The sequence below is a fragment of the Myotis nattereri genome (genome assembly GCF_964212035.1).
Source record: "Myotis nattereri genome assembly, chromosome: 3".
NCBI classification, from domain to species: Eukaryota; Metazoa; Chordata; class Mammalia; order Chiroptera; family Vespertilionidae; genus Myotis; species Myotis nattereri.
In genome coordinates this window covers 138,136,219-138,161,613 of record NC_138077.1, presented here as the reverse complement: position 1 = coordinate 138,161,613, position 25,395 = coordinate 138,136,219, and the positions used below count along the sequence as shown (strand labels likewise).

The 25,395-nt window shown below is 40.5% G+C and overlaps 1 protein-coding gene across 1 annotated transcript in view; it reads right to left on the bottom strand.

The window, feature by feature from the left end:
* Positions 1–25,395, bottom strand: part of RNF144B (ring finger protein 144B) — a 181,888-nt gene that overhangs the window by 82,037 nt on the left and 74,456 nt on the right. The gene's annotated exons all lie outside the window — the stretch shown is intronic.

Genomic DNA, 25,395 nt, shown 5'->3' with positions numbered 1-25,395 from the left:
CACACTGACCACCAGGGGGTAGCTCCTGCGTTGAGTGTCTGCCCCTGGTGGTCAGTGCGCATCATAGTGACCAGTTGACCAGTCGACCGGTCGACCAGTCGTTCGGTCATTCGGTCACTTAGGCTTTTATACATATATATAGATTTCCATAAAATGGTTTTTGGTTATATGTGTTATGATATCCCTTCTTTTTCATATGTAGCTTCTAGGGTTTCCAATCTTAAGAAGAATTCCCAAGCTTCAGATCGTACATGTGCTCTTTCTTAGATATTCTTGTGACATGTTAATTGTTATAGTTTTTTTTATATTTAATCTACTAAGGAACTGTATTTAAGTGGTATATAATGAATCCTGTTATATTTTAACCAGATAGGGAACTACCTATAATAGAACACTTTTTTAAGTAACCCAAGATTTTTTCACTGAATTGAACTGTAGCACGTATCAAATATTCAGTTTTCTGTATTTCCAATTATCTATTCTGACTGATATACACTGAGTGGCCAGATTATTATGACCACCCCATCAGTACTTCATTGACACTTCCAAAAATACTGAATATTGAAAACTTCCTAAGCAAATACTCTCAAGGTTTTATTGTTATTATTATTTGCATAACTAATTCACTTCATTGTACTGATGAGGTGATCATAATAATCTGGCCACTCAGTGTATTTCTGAATCTGCTCTGTTCCAATTATCTATCTGTCAATTCCTAGGCCACTACTGTGTTGATTATAGTGACTTTACAGTATTCTTATTTTTCATATTTTCCTTGGGTATTATAGGGTATTTCTTTATCAATATAAAACTTAACGGTCATTTTATGCAATTTAAAAAAAAAAAAACTCCCATGTTTCTAAATAATAACTCACCCAATCAAATGCCTGACCTCATGAGATCTAATCCCACCTGGCATCATATAATTGATGAGGGCATCACAGAGGTTATTCTGGCAAATAACAAGTGATTTTTTTAAATTGGCACAAAATTCAAAGTAACATATAACTTGTCAACCTTTTTAAATTCATCTTCTTCCCTTTGTACTTTGCATCTAAGTTCCAGACACACTAAACTATTTCAGGCACCCACGTTTCTCATTCACAAATTGCCCCGGTTCTCCATTTGCCCAGGCCATTCTTCCTTGCCCTTTTCACCTAACCAACAGTTTCTCAGTCCCCAGAATGTAACTCAAAGTGTATCTTTTCTGGGACAACCCCCCTCTACTTTCCTCCTCTGTCACATTAAGGTGAGATAACCTCCTCTGGTCTTCCTCCCTTATAAAATGCTCTTACCCTATTGTAGCACTCAATCCTTCATTCAGCAAATTTTTATTTTTTACCGGGCTCTTTATTCAATGCTGGAAATGCAAAGATAAATAAAACACAAGATGTCAAGTGGAACAGGAAAAGAAAGATATGTAAGTTAGAGCAGTGCTGGACCTGATCCAGGATAGCAGTTTTGTGAGTCCCGCCTGGCAGGGTGGGGAGAGCTTAATGGCTAGAAGTGTGAGAAGCCAATGTGGAAGAGGCTGGGCAAAAGGAACTGCATGAGCAAAGGTGAAGAGATGGACAACAGGTAGACTTTGTTGGTGGCAGAAAACATACCTGTTTTAACCAAGGCATTCTATTTAAAAGATAAACTGTAAAACTACTCGTTTACAAACTTTTTCAAGCTAAAATAAATTTGTTATTTAAATTCTGGGGGAAAAAATCCAATAATCAAAGCAAAAGATAATCACAGAAAGTCAACCCTAACCTTATTCCTAATTGTCAGTAATATCCAATGCTCTCATTAGAGACATATGAGTACTTTCAGATTTTATTTAAAGACAGAAAGGGGATTTTGTAACTGCTCTGATGAGCATTGGTGAAAAAAAGATAAACAGTTCAGTCATGTGAGACCTGAGAAATGAGGAGAGACTCATTCACCTTCCCAGGTAAGTGTGAGAACAAATCAAGACAAATGATAGCAGCTTTGGTGCAAGGCCTCTGGGCCATCCTACAGGGATTAGGTCTTCCTTTCCTATGACGTAATACATACGCACAGGCTGAAGCTCTCCTACTCAGTGGTTGTATGGAAAATCGCCAATTCAACTGTATCCCCTTTGACCAACAGAGAAAAACCTGTTTGGAGTGACCAATGTTATTACATGTTGTTACTTACATACTGAAAAAAAAAAACAAAAAAAAATTCCAATCTTTTCAGCCTGCAGTTTTTAAATATCTTCCCTCAGGACCCTGGACAACATAGACGTTGCCGTGCCTAGAAAAGCTGCAGATGAGAAACTGCAGATACCATCATCCTCAAAAGAATGCTGCAACCTAGGGCAGCCGGCTGCCCACCTCACGATGATTGTTTTGGTTCAACAGTTCAGATTGCTCGAGATGTTCCTTTGATAGCATATCAGTTTATGCCTCTTAGCAGAAAGCACACGACTTCACAGGAAACGTCACAAATGAGCAAGGTGGAGACATTCTGAGCCACATCGTGACCTGAATGACGCTATGCTTCATTTTATACCGCATTCCAAAAATCAAGTGGAGGACAACATGACAAAGGCATGAATATTATTACCACTATTTTGCAAGAACTGAGTAAAAGGTATTGAGCACAATACTCCAGGTTTATAATAAGTAAATCTGTAAGTGAATTATTCCTTGTTCATTATAAATTATGTTGCCATAGAGGAAGGTTCATTCTAAGCTCTGAAAAACTAATCAAAATCTATGTTACTATAGCAATGCTACCTCATTTGGGTGCTCCCACAAACATCATCTCGTTGAATACTCAGAACAACCTTCCCGTTGGAGTTTTATCATTCCGTTTTTACAGATGAAAACACTGAGCACTGAAAAATGAACTCTCTCTCCTGAGGCCACACAGGCAGTTACCACACAGCTTGGACTAGAACTTACTAACCATGCCCAGTGACTTTCTGCTAGAGCACCCATGCCTCCTGAAATAAAGTTATAGGTGAAATCAAGCTCTCCATGTTCTCATATCAAACCTTTTTTGGAAGGACAAAAATAGAAGGTTGATGCAAAACTTTTAATTCTATTTTTAAACATCTACTCAGGGCAAAAGGCCAGGTGTTAGGCCAAAATTATATTAGACACCATTCCTACCTTAGCAAAAGCCAAACCTTGACCAAGCAGAAAAATATAAAATATACATTGGGAAGAGAATCCAACAAGTCTGAGTTCATTAGTTCTCAGCAATGGCCTTCGATAAGAAGGAAGGGGCAAGTTTCCTGGAAGAGTAAACAGTCAAAAAGAGTGACTCAAAGACTATTTTAGTACAAGATCTTATTTCAACCTTGTTGTCCATCTGTTTGCTGAGAATGTAAAGTCGTCTCATCCAAGTCAGCAAAGGAGATGAAATCATCCACTAAAGCTATGTATACAGGGGCTGTGATTACATTACACAGCCACGCGTTTAGAGGCCAGCACACACCTTCCTGTTACCTGTCTGGACTGCTGTGCAGTGATGGCACCTCACCCCAGGAAGGTTAAGTTCAGGGATTCAGCAAAACTAATGGGTAATGCTCTAAAATTCTTTATTCATTTACTGCAAGCTAACCTAGGAGAAAGAACAACTCAAAGAACTGCGTGCAAGAAAACAACAGTTAACAAATGTTTTAAATGCAGGCAGGCATTGACTAACCAATGACAATACCTATTTAGCAAATGTTGCAGCCAGTCATTCTTCCCTCCCAACTTCTCCTCTCTAGACTTCCCTCTTTCCTATGGGATTCACTAAGGACATCAAACTCACTACTCTCTACGCTAGCCTGCCCTTCTTTTTGTGGCATCTTGTACCCATGCATCTTTCATTACCTGGAGCCCACACCCATCACTCACCTGCACACCATTCTTCCTACCTCCTTTGGAGTGAGAAAATGGAGCTTCCAGAGAGTCTCAAACTTGGAGAAGGTCAGTGGGATTAGTATTCAGGAAGCTAATGAATTAGGGCTTTAGGCACAGAAGAGACCAGACCCCAATTTTAAGGGCAAGAAAATGTCAAGATTATAATTACCATTTCTGCTATGTTGCAGAACAAATGGTCACTTTCAGTTTGGCTAGAAACCTAAACTAGCCAGTATAATATTGTTTCCATAGAAAAATTAGTTTCAAATTCTAAACAACTGACCTGCAAGCAAACTTTTGGAACTCTTAATGTTCATAAGTTTGGGCCACTTACAAAAGAAAGTAACAACATGACCTTTCTCCTTAAGTTTCTTTCTCTTTACAGCTGCAGAAGAATACAGAAAATACACGTCTGTAATGGGGCTCTGAGCTTTGACCTTCTTCCTCAGAAGCTGCTTCCATCGAAAAGGATGTTGATGACCACCATTGGTTCCTAAGAGACCAGAGGCACATGCATTCTTCCCGTTATGCCCAAGGAGAGTGACTGGGCCCACTTCTGGGTAAGCAATGGCTACTGGGGAAAGGACTCTCAGCATTATAATAAAGAGATAGAAAGGACAACAGGTGGGGGAGGGTTTTGTTCACTTTATATTTGCAAAGGGAGTCAGCGGAGCTGCTGCTACCATAGCCCAAAGCGAAACTTGCACTCTCAGGAGGCAGGAGGCAGGTGGTTGCTTCTGAGCAGATATTGTAAAGCATATTCCTGTGTGTGTGTGTGTGTGTGTGTGTGTGTGTGTAAAGGCAATTGAGCTTTAACGTGTAAGACTGGAGGGGCAATGACAATGTACTTCAAAAAGGGAAAATCGGTCACAAGACCACATACTAGACAAGCCTGTTCTAGTCTTGTTTTCAGTTCAAAGAGCTATAATCATAGGTCAAACCTAGAAGGAAATCCTTAGACATCTCCATGTCGCAATTAGAATACCAAGAATGTAGTCAAACCAGATGAGGAAGAAAAGACAAGAGTCCGACATCCTACCAGTAAAGGACGGTGCCTCCAAGTCCCACGGCAGCCATGGTTAGACAATGTAATCCCACCTCCTCAGCTAAAGCTGACTGGACCCAGAATGGATGTCTGTCTGAAACAGAGCCAATCAGATTTTCTACCGGGAATTTGGAATTGGGATTTAGGGACAGCTAATCTCTGCACTTGGTTGAAGCTGTGCAGCAGCCATATTCCATCATCGATAGGAGCGGCAGAAAAAGCCAGAGAGAGGATAACAGAGCCAGCGTGCAGGAGAAAAGGTGAGGTAAGAGTCAGAGAAAGAGAATGATAGTTTAACGGTTCTCAGTTACAGTTCGTTCCAGAAGCCACTTGCATCCCCTATATTTGAGCTCCTCCCGACACTCTTTGTCTTTACTATAACAAGTTTTTGTTACACCCAGTTCAAACTGATTTTAGTTATTTGAGATCAAAAGTATCTTGATTAAACCACATTGCCGTAAAGTAAATCAACATCATGCTATGCAAACAGAGCATAGACTTTTGACTCTGCCAATGCAGCGTTCAAATCTCAGCTCCCCTGTCTCCCTTGTCGCATCTAGAGTAAGTGTCCTTATTTCTCTGGGCCTTGGCCCCCTCACTTGTAAAATGCAGACAATAATTGCCACGTATAATTATTGTGAAATCAGAAACCTATGGAGAGTGCTTCTGGCACACAGCAAGCACAAATAAAATAAGTCCTAGTAGAGTTCTTTGGAGCAGTAGTCATGGTGGCCCTAGTGGGACTACCATGAATATCTCAATAGAAGGGTTCTACACAAAACCAGAGCTTATGAACACAGAAATATTTTTCTTAAATTCTATACTTTACAAAATAATCAACCCAAGTTTCTTTAATGAGATACTCTAGTATATGCAACATATGACTTGATTTTAAAATACTTTTCAATACAGCATCTACTACAGATTACTTCCATATTTGCGGGGAAAGTCCTGGGGAAATCCCAGTCGCAACTCTAACCAGAGGACCACTTGTTTATCAACTCATCTTTCTCCTCCATCAGTTTACACATTGGAGCAATGGTTCTAATCCTTGTGGAAATCATAGACCCTTCGAGCTCATGCTTTGGATAACAGTATGAGCTCTCACTTCAGAAGATTTACATATAACATAAATACAACATTTTGCACATTTTCCAGTGTGCATGGTGCAGCTAAATCTCATCCATGAATCCACAAGGACTGAACAGTCCAGTAAACTTCTTTACTTGGCAGTTCCTTAAATAATCTGTGTGTCAGAATGGACCCCTAGGTGTGATCCACAGACAAGAGATAACCTGCATCAAACTTCCTCCAGGCTAATATCCTTACTGAAATGCAATGCAGTAGGTATGCAATGTCTGGGAGGAAAACTTGCATATCTCCCATACTAAAATAGGAATGAGAACAGAATATGTGTCTTTTTTTCCTAAGATTATGTTCCATACAGTAAATGTTCAACAAATGATAAATAAACATGTAATATTTGGTAAATACAAATTATGATTTATGCTTTTCTTTTTCTTGTGAAATTCAAGGTAGTGTACAGTCAATAAAAGTATTGTAATCCATTTCAGGACTCCCCTCCCCCCAAATATAATTTCAATAACAGCCTTATCGGAACCAAAGGAAGTCTCTGCTTGATCAATTCTAAAGAATTAAATTTGTTGGCACTGACTTCTATACAATGCACAATTTCTGGTCTTCTTTGATTCTCTTCTACTCTAAGACATTTCTAACATATATTCCACCATATACTCAAACATGTGAGCACTCTCCCTCACATTAAAAAAAGTGTCAGCCTGGCTGGTGTAGTTCAGTGGTTGAGCATCGACCCATGAACTAGGAGATGGAGGTTCTATTCCTGGTCAGGGCACATGCCCAGGTTGTGGGCTTGATCCCCAATAGGGGGCGTGCAGGAGGCAGCCAATCAATGATTCTTTCTCATCATTGATGTTTCTCTCTCTCCCTCTCTCTCCCTCTGTTCCTCTCTCTGAAATCAATAAAAACATATTTTTTAAAAAGCAAGTGTCAGATTTTCATGGAATTGAGTTATTAGCCAAATTAATTAGCCAAAATAAATTCACTTGTTATTTCTTTATATATGTTAAGGATAATAGTAGTGAAAAGAAGGAGAATTAGAGTATAGAAACACTTTGAGGCATATATAATGAATATCTTCAATAAGATTTTGAATGAATAGCTAACCAAAAAAACAAAGTTGAAACAAGTTAAAGATAGATATACAAGAACAAACTCTAATCTTACCTCTATATTATTACTGCCATAATTCATTCATAGGTAATCTAAATGCCACCTTCTTTTTTTTTTAATATATTTTATTGATTTTTTACAGAGAGGAAGGGAGAGGGATAGAGAGTCAGAAACATTGATGAGAGAGATACATCGATCAGCTGCCTCCTGCACCCTCCCCACTGGAGATGTGCCCGCAACCAAGGTACATGCCCTTGGCCAGAATCGAACCCGGGACCTTTCAGTCCGCAGCCCGATGCTCTATCCACTGAGCCAAACTGGTTACAGCTAAATGCCACCTTCTTACTCAGACCGTCTTTTATTTGTTCATTCAACAAATCCTATATAATAAAAGCCTAATATGCTAAGTGTCTGTCGGTCAACTGGTTGGCCATTTAACCAATCAAAGTGTAATATGCTAATGATATGCTAAAGCTACTCAACAGCTCGCTATGACATGCACTGACCACCAGGGGCAGACGCTCTGACCAGTAGGTTAGCTTGCTGCTGGGGTCTGGCCCATCAGGACTGAGTGAAATGGGCTGGATACACCCTGGAGCCCTCCTGCAGTCCCTCCCCTGCTGACCAACCTCCCACGTCTCTTCCTAGCCCCGATCATGCACTGGTGGGGTCCCGTTGCCTGTCCTGTACCCTCTCTCACAATCCAGGACCCCTCAGGGGATGTCAGAGAGCCCGTTTCGGCCTGATCCTGCAGGCCAGGCTGAGGGACCCCACTGGTGCACGAATTCATGCACCAGGCCTCTAGTATTAAATAAATCCTTATTATGTGTCAGGCACAGTGCTAGACCCTAGGGGTACAAAGGTAAACAAGAAAGCCAGGTGTCTGACCTCACAATGATTGTCTTTCCTTTCTAGCAGGAAAGACAATTTTTTAAAAGTGATAATAATAAAGTGGTGCTAAGAGATGCACAGGTGCTATGGAAACACTTGGCTGGAGCCCAAACTTAGTCTAATCTAGAGCAATGATTTCCAAGTGTAATCCCTACACCAGAAGCATCAATGTTACCCTGTGGTTTTAGCAAGCCCTCCAGCTGATTCTAATTCACACTCCATCCCAGTGCTGTTAAATTGGATCACGGATGTTTTTGTCCCTAGCTGATTCCTCTGTGGAAACAAGGACTGGTAAATACTAGTCCACAGGGCGGGGAAAGACCTCTGTAAGTGACATTTAAGCTAAGACCTGGATGAATAGGAGTCAGAAAATAAACAGGAAAAAGGAGTTTCGAAGCAGAGAAAACTGGGTGTTTAAAGGGCAAAGGGCAGAAACGCAGAGTGCATTTGAAGGATTTACAGAATTCAGTAGGGATGGATTATAGAAAGGTTGAGGGAGAGTGCTTTGAGATCAGAGTGAAGGAATTTGATGAGATGATAAGAAGGAATCCATAAACTTAGGAGTTGAACTAAAGACCATGGGAAGCCTTTTTAAGCAACTTGACATTACCAGGTCTTTGTTTAAATATCACCCTGGCTGCAGCGTTGAAATAGGTTGACCAGAAGGAAAATTTAACCAGGTGCTTCTAGGTAAGACTGTCTCACTAGTACAAGTGAGAAACGATGCTGGTGGTAGCAATGGGAAGAAGGGGAGGAAACAGCTTCACACATTACTTCAAAGCCAGAATTGATAAGACTAGGGCATTAGGAAGATGTTGTAGATGTGAGAGGTCAAGAACTCAATGTTTACTTCCAGGTTTCTGGTAAGAGCAATGGGGTGGATAAACAGAAGTTCAGATTTCAGCATACTGAATTCAAAGTTGGAAATACAAGTGAAAATATCTAGTAGGCTCTTTAACCACAGACCTGTGAAACTATTTACTGAGGAGTAGTCGGCTTCTTCGGGGTTATTGAAGCCATGAAGGGGAATGATAAGTAATTCAAGTTTAAGATGAAGAGAGCTTAGAACAGGGGTCCTCAAACTTTTTAAACAGGGGGCCAGTTCACTGTCCCTCAGACCGTTGGAGGGCCGAACTATAGTTTAAAAAAAAACTATGAACAAATTCCTATGCGCACTGCACATATCTTATTTTGAAGTAAAAAAACAAAACGGGAACAAATACAATATTTGCATGTGTATGTGGCCCGCGGGCCATAGTTTGAGGCCCCCTAGCTTAGAACCTATCCCCTTAGGAACACAAATGAATAGAGGAGAAAGTGATAACAACAAAAGAGATAGCAAAGAATTCAAAAAAGAAATGACCAGGGAGTTAGGGGGAAAACCAAGGGACCAAGTGGATGTAGCACATGAAAGCCAAAGTAAGAGAACGCTCTGAGAAGCAAAGAGAACACCATCCAGAATAAATGCTGGTAGAAGTTCAAACAAGGTCAAGACCAAACAGGGCCATTGAATTGATGATATTAGGGGTCAATGACGACTTGAACAAGAGAAGCTTCAGAAAGGGGAAGAGATAAATGCCGGTTTGGAATGGGCTGAAAAGTAAGCTGGAGGTAAGGAAATGGAGCTGGTAGGTGGACAGCATGGTCAAGAAATTTGATTATAAAAAATGAGTAGAGTGGTATCTAGAGAGGGATGTGGAATTAATCCAATACATTTTTTATTGTATGCTTATGAGAAAATGTAAAAGGCAGAGAAGATAATGGAGAATGACAGGATAAATTATAGTACAGACCATTGAAAAGATGGGAAGATACTGGACCATAAGTCCAAGAGGAGAATTTGCCCTACCCGGTGAGACTGCAGTGGGGCACATGCATCTATATGTACTTTCATTTTGCTGTCTTCATTAGGAGAGAGATGGCAACCCTGGACTATTTGTACATACTATTGTTATACTTATTATGGGAGCTGCTCAGAATGAGTTTTATTTGGAGCATTTCAGTGTATCAGTGAGCTCCAGTATACACTGAGTGGCCAGATTATTATGACCACCCCATCAGTACTTCATTGACACTTCCAAAAATACTGAATATTGAAAACTTCCTAAGCAAATACTCTTAAGGTTTTATTATTATTATTTGCATAACTAATTCATTTCATTGTACTGATGGGGTGGTCATAATAATCTGGCCGGTCATAATAATCTGGCCACTCCGTGTACATTCTCACACAAGTTCCTGAGAATATAAGAGCTGCTGCCCTGGTCAGACCAACTATGTGGTAACTGACTTGTCCCTATTTCCTTGGGACTTTCCTCACTTCTGCATTAAAATACCTGTGTCCCAGGAAACCCCCTCATGCACAGCAACCCGGAACAATTGATCACAATGGATCTGACTCTCCTACAGCCCCTTTGAATGTTAGCAATACGTTATTTTTCTATAAATGAGTCATGAAAATCCTCTCACACAAATTATCAAACTTAACACTTATATTTTTAACCCAAACTAAATCTTGGAGTTTGCTGCTTACAGGGTAAAGTAGTATTCCTTTTTATTCCTTTTATGGAACTGTAAGAGACGATGCGAATGACATGATTCATTTGTTCTATTTCCAACCTCATCCTATAAATCCTGGAAGGTCATGGTGTGCAAGTCCTGCTTATGGATTTGTTGAAATGTTTTGCCTAAACGATTATTCAATATAAAGTACAAAAATATTGAATCTGTAACAGAAAAAAAAATATTTTATTCAGCCCTTAATAATACAAAATGTTCCTTGTTTTGCTAACTGGATAACTTTATAGGAATAAGTTCCATTACATACACAAATGTTCAAAACTGAGAATGGTTCAGCATTTCATTAGAATACACAACATGATCTAGAAGTATCCTAAAACTAGGCTACTAATAAACCTAATGATTTAGGAGATTTAGGAAGGAGCAAGGCAAACAACTGAGTTAAACTGGTATAGTTTAATTTTTAAATAATTAGCTTAAATAAGGTGCTTTTAAATATATAAATGGCTAAATGACAATCTAAGCAAATTTCACCACAAAATAGCAATCTCAGTAGAAAAAAATATGTACAAAAGTCAGTGCTTTTTGCCCTAACCGGTTTGGCTCAGTGGATAGAGCGTCAGCCTGCAGACTGAAGGGTCGCAGGTTCGATTCCGGTCAAGGGCATGTACCTTGGTTGCGGGCACATCCCCAGTAGGGTGTGTGCAGGAGGCAGCTGATCAACGTTTCTCTCTCATCGATGTTTCTAGCTCTCTATCCCTCTCCCTTCCTCTCTGTAAATAAAATATGCTTTAAAAAAAAGTTAGTGCTTTTTTAGGTGGTAATTAGAATTATTGTGGTGATCATTTCATAATATATACAAATATGAAATTGTTATGTTGTATACCTAAAACTAATGTAATGCTATAGGTCAATTATACCTCAAAGAATGTTAGCACTTTTCAGAAGTACTAATGTATTGATATTTCTAAAGTAGTATATTTTTTCTCTAGCTTTATTGAGATATCATTGACATTTAATATTGTGTAAGTTTAAGGTGTATACATGTTGATTTGATACACTTATATATTGCAAAATGACCACTATCATACTGTGGCTGATACCTCATAACTTCACATAACTACCGTGTCTTTTTTGCAGTGAGAAGATTTAAGATTTACTCTTCTAGCATTTTTCAAGTATATAATACAATTTTGTTAACCTCCTGCTGTATATTAGGTCCCCAAACTTATTCATTTATAACTGAAAGTTTGTAACCTTTTACCAATACCACCTCATTTCCCCCACCTTCCAGCCCCTGGTAACCTGGTAACCACTATTCTACTGTTTCTATGAGTTCAGCTTTTTCAGATTCCACATACAAGTGAGATCATACAGTATTTGTCTTCCTCTTCTGACTAATTTCACTAAGCACAATGCCTTCAAGATCCATCCATGTTGTCACAAATATCAGGATTCCCCCTCTTTCTCATGCTGAATAATATCCGTGTGTGTGTGTGTGTGTGTGTGTGTGTGTGTGTGTGTGTGTAAGGTACAATTTTTTATTCTTTTATCTGTTGATGGACTCTTAAGTTGTTTTCATATCTTGGCTATTGTAAGTAATACTGTAATGATCATGAAAGTACAGATATCTCTTCAATACCCTGTTTTCATTTCCTTTTCACATATACCCAGAAGTGGGATTTCTGGATGATAGAGTAGTTCTATTTTTCATTTTTTTAAAAATCTTTATTATTGAAAGTATTACATATGTCCCCCTTTCCCTCCCATTTACTCCTTCTAGCTCGCCCCACCACCCATCCCCAGGCCTTCACCATCCTATTGTCAGTGTCCATGGGTTATGTATATATGCATACAAGTTCTTTGTTTGAACTCTTTCCACCCACCCACCCACCCACCCCCGCCTTCCCTCTGAGATTCCACAGTCTGTTTCTTGCTTCTATGTCTCTGGATCTAATTTGTTCATCAATTTCTTTTGTTCATTAGATTCCACATATGAGTTAGATCATATGATATTTATCTTTCTCTGACTGGCTTATTTCACTTAGCAAAATACGCTCCAGGTCCCTCCATGCTGTCTCAAAGGGTAAGAGATCCTTCTTTTTTACTGCTGCATAGTAGTTCGTGGTGTAAATGTATCACAGCTTTTTTTATCCACTCATCTACTGATAGGCACTTGGGCTGTTTCCAGATCTTAGCTATTATGGATTGTGCTGCTATGAACATAGAAGTGCATACATCTTTCAGATTGGTGTTTTGGGTTTCTTAGGATATATTCCTAGAAGTGGGATCACTGGGTCAAATGGAAGTTCCATATTAATTTTTTGAGGAACCAATATTATTTTCCATAGTGGCTGCACCAATTTACATTTCCACCTACAGTAAACAAAAGTTCCCTTTCTCCACATCCTTGCCAACATTTGTTATTGCTTGTCTTTTTTTATAATAGTCATTCTAACAAGTGTGAGGTGATATCTCATTGTAATTTTGATTTGAATTTCCTTGATAATTGGTGATATTGAGCATCTTTTCATGTGCCTGCTGGTCATTTGTTCAGTCATCTTCTTCAAAAAAAAATGTCGATTCAGTTCCTCTTCCCTTTTTTAATTGGATTTTGGGGGAGTTTTGCTCAGTTGTATGAGTTCTATATATATCCTGGGTATTAACCCCATACCAGATATAGTATTTGCAAATATTTTCTCCAATTCTATAGGTTGCCTTTCATTTTGTTTATTGTTTCTTTTTGCTGCACAGCTTTCAAATTTGATGTAGTCCCACTTGCTAATTTTTGCTTTTGCTGCTTGTGCTTTTGGTGGCATATCTAAAAAAAGCATTGCCAACACCACTGTCAAGGAGCCTTTCCCCTGTGGTTTTTTGCTTGTTTTGTTTTTTATTTGTTTGTTTGTTTGGGGGGGGGGTTAGTTTTATGGTTTTAGATCCTATGTTTAAGTCTTTAATTCATTTCACTGCATGGTCCAAGATGCCTGCTGAAACGCCAGCCATCACAGTGAAGGTTATAAGGAGGAAATGAGAAAAGAGCAAAAGAATGTATGCCCCTCCTTTTCAACAGCAATTCTGGAATTTCTCAAATACTTCTACTTACATGTGATTGGCTGGGACTTAATCATGTAGACACACTTGGATGTAATGTAGATGGGAAGTGTAGTTTTATTTGAGCTAAAGTTCTGGCTAAAGGAAAAGTTGAAAATGGAATTCAGGAAGGCAACTAGTAATCTCTGCCACAGATGAAGAAATCAGCAACAGAGCTCAGGCTCTCTCTGTTCCATCTTGCTCTCTTTCTTTGAACTGACCTCATTGTTGTACAGTGTCCCAGATTGTTACTGGCCTTACAAGCCAGTATGACAGGAAACATGAAGTTCTAAAACTTGACACCATTGTCTTCTGCCATAGTTGAATAAACTGAAGACACCAAACCACATGGATTAGCCAGATCTGTTGTCTCTAAAGTTACAATGAGCTCAGCTTCTAAGACTAGGCTTAGAATCAAAGGATATTCATTCAGTACACAATATCCATACCCCTTCTGGGCAAGGTATGCATAAAGCCAGGTCTTTTGTTAACAGAACCCTAAGCTAAGAATAGAGACAGAGATTCTTCTACATCACACTGAGTAGCAGGTATACAAAGAGGAAGTCTCCATTGCAATATGAATCACCCAACTTGCTTACATATTTGACCCTCAGACTATTTTTATAGGTTTTGTATGTGATAAAGCAGCTAGAGCAAGGTGCTTTCCAATAATGGACAGAACTACCTTGTACAGAAAGTAGATTACTACAAACTCCCTATTTTAGTGTTCCACTACCTTCTTTATGAATTTTGCCCTGAAACTTCTCTCACTCCTCCTATACTCATTTAGGCACCCAATTATCTCATGCTGCCCCACCTCCAACCTAAGGTATCTCAAACCATCCTAGAGGAGGTACCTATTGTCCCATAGCAATGATCACAGAGTTAGTTAAGATAAACTAAAGTACATAACTATTTATTGCCCCTTCTAGGTAGTGCCTGGTGGCAATGGATAAGACTCCCTGAATGAGTGTTATAGGCTCAATAGTGTCTTCCCAAAATTCATAAGTTGAAGCCCTAACCCCGGTACCTCAGAATGTGAATGTGTTTAAAGATAGTGTCTTTAAAGAGGTGATTCAGTTAAAATGGGATCCTTAGGGTGGGTCCTAATCCAATAATACTGGTGTCCTTATAAGAAGAAGAGATTAGAACACAAGTCCAGAAGGGAGACCATCTGAGGACACAGGAAGAAGACAGCCCTCAACAAGTCAAGGAGTGAGGCCTCAAAAGAATTCAACCCTGCTGACTCCTTGATCTCTGACTTCCAGCCTCTAGGACTATGAGAAAATAAATTATGTTGTTGAAGCCACCCAATCTGCTGTGATACTTTTTCTAGCAGCTCTAGCAAACTAATGCAAGGAGTAACTAAGTATTTCAAATGGCACCAATTTAGAATTGGTGGGAAGCTCCACTGAAATCATACCAGTTAAGCCATTACCACCTTTGCATGCAGGCAGACCTAGACCCAAGTTAATAGCAGAAGTTGTATATTTCTAACGGACAGTTGAGTGACAAAAGAAAGTAGCATCGGGTTATAACCGAAACATAAAATAGGCATTTGTGAGTCCATACTGATATAAATAAATGATGGGGAATTGACCAGACAGAAGAATCCCAGGTGTTCTTAAGTGTGGACAATACAGTGACTTCCTAAAGAGTACTGTAGGGAAAGTGGAAAAACCTGACCAATACTCCTCAGCCAGGTGATCAAGGCCAACTTCAACAGAGTCAAGTCATGCTTATAGTCTGCACTTTTGACACCATGTTGTACTTCTGTGGTTTTCCTCCAGAAAACCTATCATTCCAGCCTAATCATGAGAGAAACATCCGACAAACCCCAATTGAAAGACAGTCTCAAAATGCCTGACCCGTATTCCTCAGACTGTCAGGTCCTCAAAAACATGACAAGTCTGAGAAACCTAGCCAAAAGGACCCTAAGGAGAGATGATGACTAAACAGAATGTGGTATTGTAGACAGGATCCTAGGAAAGAAAAGGGACACTGGATAGAAAGTAAGGAAGTCTGAACAAAGTATGGACTTTAATTAATTTAAAGTGATTATAACAATCTATATAATTTGTATCATATAAATTATACGTCTATACAAGTGTATCCCATATGATTTCAACAAGTAAGGCTCCTCTCTTCACCACTGCAAAGACCCTCAGCAGCTGCTGAGGTCCTAGCTGGCTGCCCCGCAGCTGGATGAAGCATGCTCACACAGCTGGAGAGGAGGAGAGTTCATGGTAGTGCACAAGCCAGAATGGAAATGAGCCTCATACAGTTATCTGAGGCAACTTGTAATGGGCATCGGTGCTCAAATGAACACACAGTGCACTACAAAAGGGAGGTCACCTGAAGAAGGCCAACGGGCCGCCCATTCAGTGGCATTCCCTTCGCGGATTTACCTCTGCTCAGGGTCAACTCTCAGCCTTACAGGTTCAGCAACTTATTCATCAGTATCTTGAAGTTAATCAAACTCACGGATGCCGACTCATGTTACCCAAGCATCAGTGAGTACACGATATAGAAGAACAGAAGGCCACATTGTCAGGCAAACCCATCACACTAGGCTTGGTGGGGTGAGTGAGGCCTGAGAGTCCGAATTTCTAACAAGCTCTCAGGTGATGCTAATCCTGCTGGCCCATGGACCACGCTTTACATAGCAAAGGTGTGGACGAGGTACATGGAAACCAAACTATCAAGTTTATTGGTGAGCGGAATATGAACTAGGTCACAGTGCTATGGGTTGGCTCAGCGAGATAGACCACCGACTCAGAATTTAAATTTAAGAGCCTTTATTAAGCTGGCCAGCTGGCCACAGCCCACACCCTCCTCCTCTGGGAAGGTTTGCAGCATGTGGCGGAGACCAAGGGTGCAGTATGATCCTTTATAGCAAAACAGTGTTAAAAAAAATACAAAGCATTCCATTAGCTGTTCCTTAGAAGTTCACAGAAAGTTCATAAGCACAAAGGGGAGGTAAACGGAGTCACACCTGGCTGGAGCATATCATAACATATTGTTTTTCTAAGACAATCTAGCAATTTTTCTCTGCCATGGGTTCCTGGCCCTGACACAATTGGTAACTTTTTCCAGGCCGCAGTTCCTCCCCCTCCCACATTCCGTAACCCTTCCATGCCGCAGTCCCTCACCCTAGCATAGCAGGAGAGGTTGATACGCATTTAATGCCATCCAGTGCTGACTGCCTGATGCATCCATCTCCCACTACTAGCACTCAGTGGTGGTGGCATCCTTGGCAGTATACCCTTTACCCTGGACAGGCCTCCCATGGTTGCTGCCAAGATGCAGCTCCAGAGACTCTTCTTTTTTAATTTTTACTTATTCATTTTAGAGAGAGAAAGAAAGGGAAGGAGAGAGAAAGAGAGAAACATCAATTTGTTGTTGCACTTACTTATGTATTCATTGGCTGATTCTTGCATGTACCCTGACCGGGGACCGAACCCACAACTTTGGTGAATCAGGATAACATTCTAACCAACTGAGCTACCCGGTCAGGGCAGAGACTCTTCTTATGATGCTTCCACACTTAATCTCCTCCCACCTCCAGTGGGAGTAACAGATTCTTTATAAATAACACACACACAAAAATGCCTTCAATTAGTTTATGAGCAGGTTTTGCAGAATAGGGAGTCATTCCCTCCATGAAGCCCTGAGAAATCTCTGCACTGACCTAGTGCATATGAATGTTCCAGATTAGCTCTAAAAAAAAATTTTTGTTATTTTCCCCTAGTCGTAATAGGAAAGGATAAAACACTGCACTGACATTGTTGCTGCAGGAAAGAGGACTCCCATTCCTGAACTATTTATGGAGCCCCACTGAGTGCCAAGCACGTGTTAGGCATGGGGATGCGGTGGTGAGCAAAAGCAGACAGGCCCAAGCCCTGATGCAAAGGGGCATTCTGTCTTCGGAATGGCTACATAAACATTTACTCCTGTGACTTCGACTCTCTCCTTCTAGTCAGTTTCACCTTTTTCAAACCCTTGGTTTAACAGCCCTGAGAACACAGGCACCCTATGCTGAACTACAAAACCTGCTCAACCAGTCAATTTAGTTCTGCAGCACATTTCCCTGGTTTCATCATCTGATCAGTTCTGTTCACGTGGCTGTGCAAAAACCCCAAAGTAACTCCCAGGAAATTCTTCTGGGTCAAATCAAACCATATGAAAAATTAGACCACTGTCTAGAAACCCTATACCCATCAAGTGAGAGTGAGTAATGAATTTACAAACAGCACGTGAATACGCATGTTTCTAACAGATTGGTTTAGCAGGACAGGAAATCATGATTTTGTGTCATTCATTCAGCCACTTTCACACATGCCCACTAAGGGAGAACATGATTCAATGGGTAGTTCTCAAAGTCCAGCATGCAGCCCTAGCTGGTTTGGTTCAGTGGGTAGAATGTCGGCCTGTGGACTGAAGGGTCCCAGGTTCAATTCTGGTCAAGGGCACATGCCCAGGTTGTGGGCTCGATCCCCAGTAGGGGGCATGGAGGAGGCAGCTGATCATTGATTCTCATTATTGATGTTTCTCTCTCTTCCTTCCTACTGAACTATATATATATATATATATATATATATATATATATATATATATAATCTTTTAAAAGTCTAGCATGCAGAAGAATCACCCGAAAGTCTGTTGAGAATGCAGAGTCCAGGGTCTCACTCCCCTAACCCACACTCCACCCCCCTACTACCAGATAGTGGGATTCAGCAGGCTGGGGCTGGGACTTATTACTCTGCATTTTTAACACAGACCCCAACTGATTCTGAGAAATACTTATTTAATTCTGATTCCGATTTAATTTTAATGGATTTCAATTTCGGCTCACATTACATTTCCGTGAGAAGCATTAAAAAAAATAAATAAATAAAGAGTCCTCATGCCCGTACACCAAGACCTTAAAACAATCAAGTCAACATCCAGTGCATGTGGCCGGGGCCACAGTGTTTCTCCAAGTTTCCTGAGTGATGGAGTGTTTAGTGTTTCCAGGTGGTACTATTTGTTAGGCACGGGTTGTTAGCCATCTCTAAGGTCCACCCTGATTCTGTTCAGTAGTTCTGCCTGGGGCAAGGTTTGAGTTTGTGTGTCTAACAAGTACCCCTGGTGATTCCTACAATGGCATCTGAGAAATGCATCTGTCTTACTGAGTCCGAAACTCCCATCCCCAGCAAGGCTCCTCCAATGGCCTTTTCACTCCAGTTTTGGGGCCCCCATGCCATGCATTATGTACCAGGCACTCCCTTACCAGTACCTAATGTAATACCTAATTTAATGTTCACAACCATGTTATGAATAAAGACTCTTAGTGCTAACTCCATCGATAAAGAAGCAGAGGCACAGAGGTTAAGCAAATTGCCTGTTAGCCATAGTCACTTAGATGATGAATTCGGACCCTAACAGTGGGGCCAGTCACAGTATAGTGGTGCTCACCAAACATGAGTTGAAGAGCCTGCCTACACATTGCTCGCCGCCAGAAAAAGAATACAGCAAGGACCAAGGAAGCCAATGTTTACTGTATCCCTACCATGTTACCAAGCGCTAGGCTAGGGGCTTTATCTATATGATTTCATCTAAGCCAAAATCAGATACAATCCAAATTGTCATGGATACACTATACTGCCTTACTCAGCGATGAAAAGAGTTAACAGTAGTAGAGCGTTGTGGGGGAAAAATAAAATAAAGTAGCTAAAGAAACCTTCCAAGCGGATTTGGCAGGCTGGACGCTAAAGAGCTAGTTATGGGGATGCGTGCTGGGGAGAAAGGAGGCGGCGTGGAGAGTGACTGGGGCTGGCTGTGGAAGGATTTTTGAAGGAGGGGGAGCCATGGAGATCTTAACTCAGAAAAAGGCCTGGGCTCCCCGAGGTCTCAGGAAGGGACAGGAGTTTCATTCAGACATATTGTTTCTCAGGGCAAATCTTAACACGTCAGGACAAATGGCGGAGGTCCACCCCTCTGAGGAGTGGCATGATGTGACGCTGCCTACCTTTAAAGACAAGCCAACATCTCCCACTTCTGCAGAAAAACAAAGCACTCCTTTTGTCCTGCCCTAGGCTTTTCCCTGAATAGTGGTAAGAAAGGAGAAGTGGGTTGCAAATCCAATGCCTTGGACCTTAAGCATTTGGCAAGTGGCCAAGAGAGACTGCTTGTGTTTTGGGGAGAAGCAATGGTGACTGGCTACTAAGCACCACCTTTTCCCCATCGCTAACTGTTCAGAGCATCCGTCTAAGAAGAGCCACAAGGAAACGTGCCTTGCCTCCCGGGTACCAGAGGTCTACTGCTATTTCCCAGGTCACAGGGCACAGTAAGCCTTGATAATATGGAAACTCTACGCTGACCAGCTGAGGAAAGGGTCTAAGAGAAACCAGGGACTAAGATACACAGACAGAGAGGTTGCAAGGGGAGGTCTAGGCTTGCTGGCAAAGAACCTGCCCCCACAGCACACTCGTTCAGGATGAACAGTGCTGATGCTGGAATATGAGCTATTCAGTCTTTCCAGGTGGACTACGGGCTGCTCTATGCCCAACGGCATTAACTGGAACTGAAAGGCAGGCAAAATCGTGCAAGTGAATCCCACTCTTAACTGAAGCAGGGTGGAAAAGCGAGGATTTCTATGAGAGATGTGTTCGCATACAAGACCAAGAACAGGCGAGTTAGGTATGTGAGAGCAGCAGGATCACAGGAGTGAGGAGAGTAGACAAGGAGGCAAAGTGTAATAAAGTTCAAAAGAAGGGTCAATGCACAAAAGGAAACACATGCAATGATTTTCCCTGAAGGCAATAAGTAATAAGACTAATAAGTAATTATTTAAAATCAATTATTTAAAATCTATACTTCACCTTTTTTTATTGTGCTCCTGCCAGGATTTATCAGCAAATTTGACAAAATAAGCATTACCAAAAAAAAAAAAAAAAAAAGTCTGATTACAGCTGATTGAAGAGTTTATTATTTTTAAAACCTTCAACTATGTGTTTTATTCCCTTGGGCCTCTAGGGCTGAGTAGACCATATAAATCAGGCCAACCAGAATGAATGGGTTGAGGTTTTTCACTTCTTCCATCCAAGATATAATAGCTGACAGCATTTATAATTTAACATTGCTCCAAGGCAGACTGTGCTCACATTTCCCACCTTTAATACATCCCATTTAAACCCATAGCTACTGTTTTCCCTTTGTACATTATAAAGTCATAATCTCCTTGATGTGCTGCACCGATAATGACTTCTCTCTGGTGGCAAACAATGCAATGCCTGCTCGCAGCCCACTGCACCTTGAAAGCAAGCAACACCACCAAACGCTCAGCCCCTTCCCAGGCATACCAAGTCAAAAGCAAGCCTATTGTTTCTAAGAATGATTTGATGCATGCCCATGAGCAACAATCCTCTAAAAAATGCTTTTGAAAACACCTATTGTATGAAGGAAATCAACCTTTCCCCAAATTCGACAAATCCCTATAAGAGCAAATAGCACCTGGTACTTTGCAGCTCTTGTCTATGTCTCTCACTTAACTGTAACCGTCACAGGGCAGGGACTTGGTCTAGTTTTTCACCCGCTGCGCCTAATATGCTGCGTGGAACATAACAAATGCTTCATAAACATTGGTTAGAGAAATTGGAGTTGCCTAAGGTGAAAAGAAAACAAAATTGTGTGCATTTATTAAATATCCTTGGCTAAAACCATAAAAAATAAAAGAATGGAATTTGATCAGGTTCTCAAGCAACACCTACAGATCTTTCTATATTTACATTCATCGGGCACTTACACACCTTATTTGATTGAAAGGAAGACCCATAGGCCCAGCCGGTGTGTCTCAGTGGTTGAGCATTGACCTATGAACCAGGAGGTCACAGTTCAAATTCCCGGTCAGGGCACATTCCTGGGTTGCCAGTTTGATCCCCAGTGTGGGGTGTGCAGGAGGCAGCTGATCAATGATTCTCTCTCATCATTGATGTTTCGACATCTCTCTCCCTCTCCCTTCCTCTCTGAAATCAATTTAAAAATATATTTTTTAAAAAAACACATAGGAGAGCTGTCTCAATGACACTCATCTAGAAACCCCCAGGACGTGGTATTAGAATTCTTTTTGAGCATCACTGTGTCTTCACATACTAACTGTGGTTTCCCAGGAAATGTTTTGACCTTTCTAAGACTCATTTTCCTCACCTGTATAATGGGATTACCTTAAAACTTCCTCTGAGATCTAATATGGTGATACTAGCTAACATTAATAGAGTACTTATTCCCAAGAAACAGCACTAAATTCTTTATGTATATAATCTCATTTAGTCCTCAGAACAAGCCTATGATTATTCTCTCCATTCTTCAGATGAAGAAATGAAGGCATTTAGACATTTGGCTACTTGCCTAAAGGTCATACAGGTCGCAAGTACCAAAACCAAGACTGCAATGCAGGTAGTCTGACTCTAAAGCTGGTGCCCCCAACCTCTGTGCTACATTTGCATCTATGGGCCTAGATTATCTCTAGGCACAGAAAAAAAAAAAGTGATAATATCCTTGCCTTCTAGGATAACTAGTTTTCTTTGGTACAGAAGGGACTCTTTTAACTTAATACATCCTTATGTATCCCTTGAACTTTATATTTTATGAATGTATTCCCTATTTAGGAAAATAATATACTAAAGAAAAGTTTCTCGAAAACAGAATTGCTACAAGAGTTGACAAAATCAACAACAATGCTAACCTTTATGTAAAGAGTGAGGGGGCTTATCATTTCCACTATTTAGCACTAAAAGCATTATGAAATATTATTATGACACAAAAGCCCACCCATCCAGGTGTCTGTTTAATATATGCTGAAACTTCTAATATAATCGTCACATTAGTTCTTTTCTACACTTATAAAGGTTTCATTGACTGTGCCAGGAGTGTGCCCACCTCAGGGCCTTTGCACTTGCTGTTTCCCCTGCGAGGAGCCTTCCTCCCCAGTTCATCCAAAGGCTCCTCCTTCATCTGCCACCTTTGGGTCTATGCTTAAATGCCATCTTTTCGATCACATGCTAAAAGCCTGCAGTCCTTTCTTTTTCTCCGCAGCATATGTTCCCATCTGATTGCACACTAGGTTGTTACTTGTAGGATCTGTCTACTTACCCCAATCCCTTAGAGTGCTGGCTCCACGAGCTCCAGAACGTTTGTCTCTTCGATTCACTGCTGTTTCCCCTGCCCCGAGCAAAGTAGGTCCTCATTTAATTGTTGAACAAGTGAATTGGCTGTGGCCTCTGAAATCCTAAATTGACATTTTAACATTTTTAATTTAATATGTATTGTATTTATTTCACAGGGCCTGCTTTAGGAAAGAATGTGGAGTGGCCTATCTGGTATTTTAAGGAAGAGAGAAAATCCATTTGTCAAAGTGTTGCAGTAAGTAAAAGTCAACCTTTACAAATTCATTCTTTGACGTTCCTCTTCTGAAAATGTTTTCAATTGCAAGAAGGGGTGTGTTACAGCAGGCTTGCTCATTTGACCTGAGCTGGTGAAGTAGAAAGACAATGGAAGCTGAATTCAGACTGTGGGTTTCCCTGTCAACATACCCAGTGAGTTTTATTTTTCATATATATATTTTTTTATTGATTTCAGAGAGGAAGGAAGAGAAGAGAGAGAAAGAAACATCAATGATGAGAGAATCGTTGATTGGCTGCCTCCTGCATGCCCCCTACTGGGGATTGAGTCATAATCTGGGCATATGCCCCTGACCGGAATCAAACCCAGGACCCTTCGACTCTATCCACTAAGCCAAACTGGCTAGGGCCCCAGCGAGTTATTTAATCTTCCTACGCCTCAGTTTCCTACCCTGTAAACAGTTGATAATTATAACATGCTGAACTTTATAAACATGTTGTGAGACATTGGTTTAAGAATGAGAGCTGCACTAAGTAAACTAGTAAAATGTAATTATATGCTAACTAATTGTAAGCTCTTGGAAGGAGTAACATAAATGTTTCTCTCAAAGTTACCACCAAAATATCTAGTAAAAATCCAGTGAAATTTAAAGATTAGAAGAGAAAGTCAAATTTAGTAGAAAGTATAAACTTAAACGGTCACTTAAAAAATGAATGCCAGGCCTGACTAGTGTGGCTCAGTGGTTGAGCATCCACCATTGAGCCAGGAGGTCATGATTCGATTCCCTGTCAGGGCATATGCCTGGGTTGTGAGCTCAATCCCCAGTGTGGGTTGTGCAGGAGACAGCCAATTAATGATTCTCTCTCTTTTTTTTAAATATATTTTATTGATTTTTTTACAGAGAGGAAGGGAAAGGGATAGAGAGCTGGAAACACCGATGAGCGAGAAACATCGATCAGCTGCCTCCTGCACACCCCCTACTGGGGATGTGCCCACAACCAAGGTACATGCCCTTGACCGGAATCAAACCTGGGACCCTTCAGTCCACAGGCCGATGCTCTATCCACTGAGCCAAACCGGTTTGGGCTGATGATTCTCTCTTATCATTGATGTTTCTATCTCTCCCTTGCTCTTCCTCTCTGAAATCAATGAAAATATTTTTTTAAATAAATGCCAGTTTACTTGAGCTTTACATTTTTAAGCTTTGTGAGGCAAATTAGTAACAAACCTACAGAATATAATGTGGTTTGGCTGCCAGTAGACACAGTCTAAGAATTTTCAGAGAGGGTGGAAAGTTTTTAACAGCACATTCTATCAGAGCAAAGCACAACTCTGAGAAGCCACCCAGGAAAACTCAACTGAAAACAAGCATTTATTTAACTTCCAAAAAGCAGTAGTGACTTGCTGGTTAGTAAGGGGGCAGGAGAGGTGGGGGGCAGAGAATGAGTGCAAAATCAAAATTATCCTGCTGCCTTTTCTTCCCATTTATAAAAGTTGCACAGGGGTCACCTAAAACCATTGGAAAACACATATATAATTACATATTGTTTTTGTGATTAATCACTATGCTTAATTATGTTCAATTTGTAACAATGAAAATACATCCTGCATATCAGATATTTACATTACGATTCATAACAGTAGCAAAATGACAGTTATGAAGTAGCAACGAAAATAATTTTATGGTTGGGGGTCACCACAACATGAGGAACTGTATTAAAGGGTCGCAGCATTAGGAAGGTTGAGAGCCACTGACTTAAAGTGTATGGAGTGATTGACAGGAGTGACTGACAGGTGTTCAACAGTCATTCAACCATTAGGATTTGCATTACAAATCAGAGCGCATAAGGACAGAGCAAATCTGAGGCCTGGTCCAAATCCCTCATTTTATAAGAAAGAAACAGACACATAGACAAATTAAGGGGTTTTCCCAGCTCTCGTATTCATTCATCAAAAATAGACACCAGAGTCTAAGTGTTTCATTTAATGTGGAAATTACTTTTTTAAGGAAAAAATAATTTTCGTCCTTAGCCCAAAGAAATTAAACACATTGGATTAATAAATAGCCCCGATCACCATCTTGGGTGTTTTTTTTGTTTTGTTTTGTTTTTTATCAAAGGCTATTAAAGCGTCTTAATATTTCAATTCGGGTTTTTAATATAAGGGAAAGTAATAGCCTTTTTCTCCCTCTCAAGTTGAAAATCCTGAGACTTGTCATGTTAACATATATTCAAGCTATAATTGTCTGCCTGTCTTGGGGTAATCAGCAGACTCGTATATGTAAATAGCAGAGACTCATCCAAAGTATTTTCTTACCATTATTATAACCTTGTATAAAATCACCCCCATATTCACGAGGCAAACTTTGGCCCTCTTTCAGAGAGATGC